This window comes from Anser brachyrhynchus (genome assembly GCF_964034855.1).
Source record: "Anser brachyrhynchus genome assembly, chromosome: 15".
Classification (NCBI taxonomy): Eukaryota; Metazoa; Chordata; class Aves; order Anseriformes; family Anatidae; genus Anser; species Anser brachyrhynchus.
In genome coordinates, this window is record NC_137733.1 from 12,135,686 (window position 1) to 12,144,291 (window position 8,606).

Here is an 8,606-nt window from a genome sequence, read left to right on the forward strand (position 1 = left end):
GATGGACCCGCGTCGTCTAAGCACCACAGCCTCCGCCGCCCTGCTCAGAGCCACCGCTAACTGCATGGCATCAGCACATAGGGATCACACACCTTTACCTTCCAACAAGCCTCAGGGAAACAATGCGAGACAGACCCGATCAGGATAAGGTACAAACTGTCGGGCTGTCTGCACTGGAAGGGACACGTGGTGCGGCCTGTCAGCGCCAGCGGTCGCCACCACAAAGCCAGGAGAGCAGCAGACACGCAGGAGCCACGTTATTACCCGCTGCTCTCCCCAGGGACCGAAGGAGTATTAATTCCACCTCCCAATCGCTGCATTTTTCTCCTGCACAAAGCCTGTACGCTCAAGTTTATGAGGTCTGAATTCAAAGTGAAAGCCCACTTTGCCTTAAACTCTACAGGCAGCTGTCACCGGTATTTTATCAAATGTATATCGGCACAGTTTGGGGGTTTTGCTCTGTTTCAAAACAAACCACACATCATGGCTTAACCAAGAGCGATAAATATAAAATATTACAAACCATTAAATAAAAGGGAAAAAAAGAAGAAAAAAAAAAGAGAAAGCGTAATTCTGGACTGCCCCACACTGCCTCCTCATAAAAATATGAGATTACAAAGTGCTTATTTATCTATCAATTTGACAAATCCCCCAAAATACCCAAAATAGAGCATGTCACGGAAAACTGTTATGTACAGCAAAATTAATAGTTGAATCTACAGACAGTGCTACTACCTTTATAAAGACAGCAAATGGAAATCTGAGCTTTTTTACTTTAATATGAACAAGCTTATCCAAACTGAAAATATAATTGAACTAGGCAACTACATTGATCATAAACACTAGCAGTCAAAAAAGTTCGCAAGTGCTACCTTTAAGTCCATAGAATGTTTGTCCTGTTGTGAAGTTTAAGCTTACAAGGTGCTTTAAGAGCAAAAATAAACAACTAGTGGCATAAAATAACAAAACACGTACATTTTACATACACCAAAGAGAATGTTACATACATTTTTCATACATTTTAGGGGTCAACTCCTTTTTGGTTAATAAGTAAAAGCATCCATTACACTTCCTGCTTTGGGCAGGGAGGAAAACACATAAATTAATTCTTCGTTACAGTTTTAAAAGGCAAATTCTTTAAGGACTATTTGTATTCAAGCTAAGTACACAGAATCCTGATATTATACACTTTTTATTCAAATGGAAGGAATTTACATTTACTTATCATCTCATTAAAGTAAGAATGATATAGCAGTGGCATTTTCCTTTTTTTTTGTTTTGTTTTGTTTTAATTAAAATGTTCTTTCTGCATGCTCAAAATAATTCCGAGGTTTACAATGAAGTATTTTTTAAAGTATACATTGGCTCTTTTTCAGTTCTAATGCTCGTTTCTGTCTAAACTACAGAGGCCAGGTGGATGCTACAGGCTTTTGCTATGTAGCTTTGGTGTCTGAAGGTGGGAAGGGTTTGGCTCCTGACAAATGGAGCCATGAGGAGAAGCTCTAAGGAAAATCAAATTTTACAAACACAGTATTTTTGCCAGTTTGGCTCAATTTGCTCAGGGTTTGTTATACTGCTAGCATGAGAAGCTTAACCGAACAGCTACTTCTCTGGTAAAAATTCTTTTAAGTAAGCAGCTCCCCCCAGCACTATCAGCCCCCGCTATGCAGCTATACCGGGGGTTGGACTGTTCTCAAACCACAGTAATGTCCTTTCAGAAAACACAACAAAACAAAACAAAATCATTTGACAGTTGTGAATACAGTACACAAAATAGGCCTTATGGCAGGATCAGGCCCTATGATTAACACCCCTTCACCCTTCGGACTTAATCACTTTGAGATATCGCTGTGGATGCCTTGTTTTTGCAACTGCCCTCTCCGCCAATAGCAGCGTGCAGCTGAAGCTTAAAAGATTATGTGTATGTATGTGCAGGGGAAGTCACATGTAAATACAGATTCGGTGCCACGAACAGGGCTGGTGCAGCCGTCAGCGGGCTTTTTCTAAGCCTCCCTATTGTTTACTCTTGCTAGAGAAATGAGAGACTGGAGTTTCTGCTGAGCTTACTTTCTAAAGGTTCTGCCTCGATGGGCAAAATGCTTCTGCCAGCCATCAAGAAGCTGCAAGGGGGTGCCTACCAGGTGAGATTTTCTTAAGAAGTTCACCTTTTAGATTACTTTTGTTTTTCTGAGTCTGGAAACAACTGGTATTAATGCAGATGAACCTTATATCAATGAAAATGAGTAGCTCCGTCCTTACAAATCAGTGTTCAGTTTTTAGATGTCAGTTCTTTAGGAAAACCATCATTGCTTAAACTTTTCATGATACTGTTTTCTATTTTTATCTACTTGTCTAAAAGAAAGTTATAGTAGGCTTTCTTACGCATATCAATTTTCATTCTCTTGTACTGATTCAAAGATCATAAATCCAATTTCTTTAAGTGATTTATTCTTTATTGACGGCGCCGGATGCACGGGGGATCTTTCCGCCTATCGTGCATCCCGAAGTGAAAAGCCGTCCCAAATTTATACATCACAGTGATTAATATTTTATTAACGCCTATACATATTCATTATCTAACCCCGCCTACTCTCGCTTCTCATGCTAATCAGTTTTTTGTGTCCTGCGCCTGCGCAGATCCTCTCAGTGGTCTTGGGCAGGGGTCGTCGAGCTGTGGTCGGTGGTCTCAGAGAGGAAGGCCATAAGTCTTCCTCACAGTGTACTTTTCACCTTTGGTCAGGATTCTGCTGAATTAGCTTTCTTCCTAACCGCAAGGACTGTTTTTTCTTCGAATCTTCTGCTCATTATTTTCTTATCTTGGATTCCAATGTCTTGTTCGAGATATATTGCCCGTATGTCCTATTTTGAGATACATTGTCCGTACATCTGCTTCCTGCCCTACACCTAATGTTCTGTTCTCCTTTAATAGTTTCATTCTTAACCCTTTCTTATCTGGAATCGCCTCAGCTTCCCTAATCAATCCCCCCTTTTCTTTTCCCCATGCAAATTCTTTTGCATTGCATGCCCTTACCATTAGCAGTATCGCAGTGACATACATACAAATATTCCTACTACCAATAACATAACCAGATCATTAAAAACTTGTTCTAACTATTGAAAGTTGGGTAACCATGAAGTTAACTTAAAACTCCTAATCCTGTTCCTAGCATTCCAGTTAAGTCTCTTTGTGTTCTGCCCCTGAGGTGTACTTGCTTTTGTGACCATATTGTTCAGCCTTCTAATGATGTCTTTAGGAAAGGAGAACAGGCTGGTTGAACTGCTGAGATGTTAATTTGTATTAGCAATTCAACATGCTTGAGAGACCATTCTGGATTAAATAACAATTGTTGTTGGCCTGTGTTCCTTACTACATACGGGCCTGTTTCATAAATTTTGGGTTCCAGCTTGACTGGGGTTTGGGCATAGGTTGTAGGGGAAGGAAGTGCAATAGGGGGTCTCACTGTCGTAGGAAGTATAGCTACAGTCTGTGTTAATTGGCCACTTTTGGAAGTCGGTTTTACTAAAATCCCCGTTGCTTTCTCGTGGGCTGTTCCATTAATCATTCGGCACCCTATTTCAATTTCGTCCCCTACAGTTCTTTGGTGTATCCACCCTTCCCCTAAATTTTGCCATTCTGATAATGCATGTAAATGATCACCATTTGTTCGCCAAATAACCACAACAGCTAACTTTCCATTAATGTTCTTATCCTCCGTGGTTACGGCTTCAGACCAAGGCCACCCACCATTCTCTATCATCATAGAAGCACCTTCCAATTCTTGAATCACAATTACAACTATAAGCCACAGAAATAAAACAATTCTGTTAACTAAATTTCTGCTAACTACATTACTAAATACTCCTGACCATAGTGTCTTCATTTTGCTTGACTGAACTTTAGTTTCAGTTCACCGTCACCCAGCGTTACTTTCCAGGGGGCTTTTGGAGCTTTCTTCACTCTCGAATAATGGATCCAGGCCGTTTGCTCCTTAATCTTGATGGCGGTATGTGTTGTCAGCAGCACCTGGTATGGTCCCGTCCACTTTTCTTCCAAAGGGCGACCTGCAAATGCTTTTACATACACATAATCCCCAGGTTTAAAGGGGTGGATTGGTTGGTCCAGCCCTCTAGCCCTGGTTCCTGAGACAACTTTAGATATTTGATCCAACTGTTTTTGGAGTCCTATTAAATAATTATACAAGTATCCCGACCCCAGTTGCGTCAGGTCCTCCCCGCTGAACAAAAACTGATAGGGTCTTCCGTATAATATTTCAAAAGGGCTTAGATTTTCCTTTGTCCGTGGTTTTACTCTAATTCTAAGTAAAGCCAAAGGGAGAGACTGAGGCCATGATAAATTAGTCTCTTGCCCTATTTTGGCTATTTGTTGTTTGATTAGATGATTCATCTTTTCCACTTGTCCGCTTGCCTGTGGTCTGTAAGGGGTATGGAGTTGCCAGTCTACCCCTAAGACCTTACTTACTTCTTGAACTATTTGCGCACAAAAATGAGAGCCTCTATCCGAGGACATTGCTGCCGGAATTCCGAAACGCGGTATTATCTCATTCAGTAAAACCTTAACCACTTCTCTTGCCTTGTTGGTTCGACAGGGAAAAGCCTCCGGCCACCCGGAAAAAGTATCTGTCAAAACCAACAAGTATCGATACCCCCCTTTTCTTGGCAGTTCTGAAAAATCTATCTGCCATTGTTGTCCTGGATAGTTTCCTTTACTGATTATTCCGAACTTTACCCTATTTTCTGTATTAGGGTTATGATGCAAACAAATACTGCATTGCTGGGTTACTTGTTTTACCGTAGTATACAGATTTCTTCCCACCAAGACTCGACTCAGATTTTTATATAAGGTGTCTGCTCCCCAATGAGTCTTATTATGTTCTGCCATGACCATAGGCCATATTAAATTAGAGGGTAGTACAACCCTATTATCTTTCAGGTATACCCATCCATCACTCCTTGCTTTTCCTCCCAGGTCCCCAATTAACTTTTGATCTTCCTGTGTGTACCTAGGTTCCTGTCCTTCACCTAAAGTTTGTATTTTACCGTCTGGTATTAAAGTGAGCGCTTCTGCCTCAGCCAATCCGGCCACCCTTTTTGCTTCTTGGTCAGCCAATCGGTTCCCTACCTCGAAGTCAGCGGTTCCTTTTTGGTGTCCCCGGCAATGTGTAACAGCCACCTTCTCTGGGTGCTTTACCGCTTCCAACAACTTCAAAATCTCCTCAGCATATTTTATTTGTTTTCCTTGGGCCGTTAATAATCCTCGTTCCTTCCAGATAGCCCCATGTGCATGCACCACACCAAATGCATACTTAGAGTCTGTCCATATATTTACTTTCTTTCCTGCTGCTAGTTCCAATGCCTGCGTAAGGGCAACTATTTCTGCTTTCTGAGCAGACGTCCCAGGGGGTAATGGTTTCGACTCAATTACCTGTTGAGTGGTCGTCACCGCATACCCTGCTTTGCGTTGTCCTTGTTTCACAAAGCTGCTTCCATCAGTATACCATGATTCGTCCGCGTCTTCCAAGGGCTCCTCCTTGAGATCTGGTCGGCTAGAATACACAGTTTCCATAGTTTCGATACAATCGTGGACCACTGGCTCGTCAGGAGCGTTACTAAGGAAAGAAGCTGGGTTCACAATGTTAGTAACCACAATTTCTACGTCATCTTGCTCCACCAGTATTGCTTGGTATTTTAAAAATCTTTGAGGGGATAACCAGTGTGCCCCTTTCTGCTCCAAGACTGCCGAGACAGTGTGTGATACCAGCATGGTTATCTTCTGTCCCATAGTGAACTTCCGAGCCTCCTGTATATTCATGATGACAGTGGCCACCGCTCGAAGGCAACCCGGCCAACCTTTACTTACTTCATCCAGTTGTTTAGAGAAGTAGGCCACAGCTCTCCTGTAGGGGCCCAGCTTCTGTGCCAGCACCCCCAGAGCCATCCCTTGTCTCTCATAGGAGTACAACCAAAAGGGTTTAGACAAGTCCGGTAGACCCAAAGCTGGTGCTCGCATTAACTCCAATTTAAGCTTCTTAAAGGCAGCCCGTGCTTCCCCCGTCCAGACCAATCTTGATTGGTTATTCTTGATGAGGTCATATAGGGGTTTTACAATTAGTCCATAATTATTAATCCATAGACGGCACCAACCTGTCATCCCTAGAAAAGTTCGTAATTCCTTAATGGTCTGTGGTTCTGGGGTACGGCAGATAGTTTCTTTCCGTTCTGTTCCTAACTCCCTTTGTCCCCCTGAAATCTCAAACCCCAAGTAAGTTACACGTGACTGAATCAGCTGAGCCTTCTGTTGAGAGACTCGATACCCATTCAAACCCAGAAAATTAAGGAGACTTATCGTCCATTGCATGCAGCTGCTCCTATTCTCAGTGGCTATCAAAAGGTCATCAACGTATTGCAGCAGAACTCCTTCGGTGTTTGGGGCCTCCCAAACCTCAAGCTCTTTTGCTAGTTGATTCCCAAAAATCGTGGGGCTGTTTTTGAATCCCTGCGGCAATACGGTCCAGGTCAATTGAGCCTTTCGTCCTGAGTCTGGATTTTCCCATTCAAAAGCAAAAAGCTTCTGACTTTCTGGGGCTAAAGTCAGGCAGAAGAAGGCATCTTTTAAATCCAGTACGGTAAACCAAACTAAATTATCTTTTAATTTAGTCAGTAATGTGTACGGGTTGGCTACCACCGGGTGTATATCTTCAGTGATCTTATTTATAGCTCTTAAATCCTGCACTAATCTATAGTTCTTCCCATCTGGCTTCTTAATTGGTAGTATAGGAGTATTATATTCAGATTCACACTCAACCAGCAGTCCATGTTTTAAAAACTTATCCACTATCCCCTTAATTCCTTTCCTGTCTTCTAATCTTAGGGGATATTGCTTAATCTTAACTGGCCTTTCCCCTGGCTTTAATCTCACCACTATCGGGGCTGCATTTTTGGCTCGCCCAGGGATGTCAGTAGCCCAGACTCCTGGGTAAACTTGGTCTAAAATCTCCGAAGGTACTTTACCGATGGGGTCTGCTTGTATCAGCGTTAAGCTTAGCGCGGTTATCAGCTTTTCTTCTCTCACCTTTAACCCCACCTTCCCTTTTTCAAAGACAATTTCCGCTTCTAATTGTTCTAGTAAATCTCGCCCCAGCAAAGACTTCAGGGATCCTGGTAAATATAAAAACCTATGTATTCCCATCTGTTTCCCTAACTTATATTTTAAAGGCCTTAGGAAAAAGGCTTTCTCGTGCTGGCCTGTAGCTCCTATCACCGTCACGAAATCCTCATCCTCTGGTATCAATTTCTGGTTTAACACAGAATAAGTCGCTCCTGTGTCAATTAAAAACTCCACTTCCTGTCCTGATTTCCCTAGCTTAATTTTAACCAGCGGATCTGCTAGGGTAGAATCCCCCGGTCCACTTCATTGATCGGGAGATACACTAGCTACCATCAATCTGTTCTTCTCCCGTTGTTTCGGACATTCCCTTCTCCAATGACCCACTTCCCTACAATATGCACACTGATTCGGTCTCAGGGGAGGCTTTACTGACCTTCCCCTTATCCCATTCCCTCTTCCTTTTCCCCGAAAAGGTTCTTCTTGCCTCTGTAAGGCCGCAACAGTTGCCGCAGCAATAGCCCTACCCAGCCTTTGTTTCTCATTCCCTTCTCGATTCCTAAATACCCTCCATGCCTCTTCCACCAGCCTTTCTAAATCTCTCACATCCGGCTCTTTCATTTTCTGAAGCTTCCGCCTTATATCGTCCGCAGACTGACCCAAGAACAATGATACTAGCTGGACTTTACCTTCCTCAGAAGAGGGGTCTATCGTTGTAAATTTTTGCATTGCTGTCCTTAGTCGATCGAGAAATTCTGACGGGGTCTCAGTTTGCCCCTGTTTTATGGTATATAACCTAGACCATTTTACAGACTTTGGTATCGCACTTTCCAAGGCGATCCTAATCCATTCCTGATATCTTTTTAATAACCTATAATCACCCTCATCATTATAGTCCCAGTTTGGGTCCACTCTGGGCACATATACCTCCACAGTTCCAGGTAAAACTCCTGACGTTACCTGGGTCTGTACTTGAGTTTGTGCATTCTTAATTACCAGTTGCTTTTCCGTTTCCTATAATGCTGCCAGCATTATCTCTATATCTTTCCAATCGGGATCTAAATTCTTTACAATCAGCTCAAACCTCCGGGACACTGATTCTGGATCATCCCGGTATCCTTTCACAGCTTCCTTCCATGAATCTAACTCAGCAGTTGTGAAAGGTACTTTTATCCGAGCTGGTCCGTTAGCCCCCATAGCCTGTCGTAACGGGGCTTGAATAATGGGCCCGACCTTACTTCGGGTTCGAGCCGTGATCGGGGTAAAGTCTCCATTCCCCCAACTCTCATTTTTCTTATCTATTCTGCCGTTTCCTGAGCTCGCCCCCACGTCTCGTTCTGTTATCTGGGGCGGGAGGACATAATCCTCCATTCTCTCCTCTGACTCATTCAATTTCAAACATTTCTGCCCGATACTGCACGCCGAACAACATCTTTTCATTTTTCCTGCCCCTTCCTTCTTCATATCCTTTTCTATTGCCAGG

General features: G+C 42.9%; 3 protein-coding genes across 9 annotated transcripts in view; 2 read left to right on the forward strand and 1 right to left on the reverse strand.

Annotated features, from left to right (window-relative positions):
* The window catches only part of CHLSN (cholesin), a 133,284-nt gene that overhangs the window by 68,516 nt on the left and 56,162 nt on the right, over positions 1 to 8,606 (reverse strand). The gene's annotated exons all lie outside the window — the stretch shown is intronic.
* Positions 1 to 8,606, forward strand: part of GPR146 (G protein-coupled receptor 146) — a 60,364-nt gene that overhangs the window by 33,270 nt on the left and 18,488 nt on the right. For 2 of the 4 annotated variants that reach the window (XM_080556727.1, XM_080556729.1), the window contains one exon: positions 2,034 to 2,141. The exons of the other annotated variants lie outside the window; for them this stretch is intronic. The gene's annotated coding sequence lies outside the window, so the exon portion shown is untranslated. The remainder of the gene's footprint in view (positions 1 to 2,033; positions 2,142 to 8,606) is intronic. 4 annotated transcript variants of the gene reach the window in all.
* GPER1 (G protein-coupled estrogen receptor 1) overlaps positions 1 to 8,606 on the forward strand; it is a 63,701-nt gene that overhangs the window by 10,539 nt on the left and 44,556 nt on the right. The gene's annotated exons all lie outside the window — the stretch shown is intronic.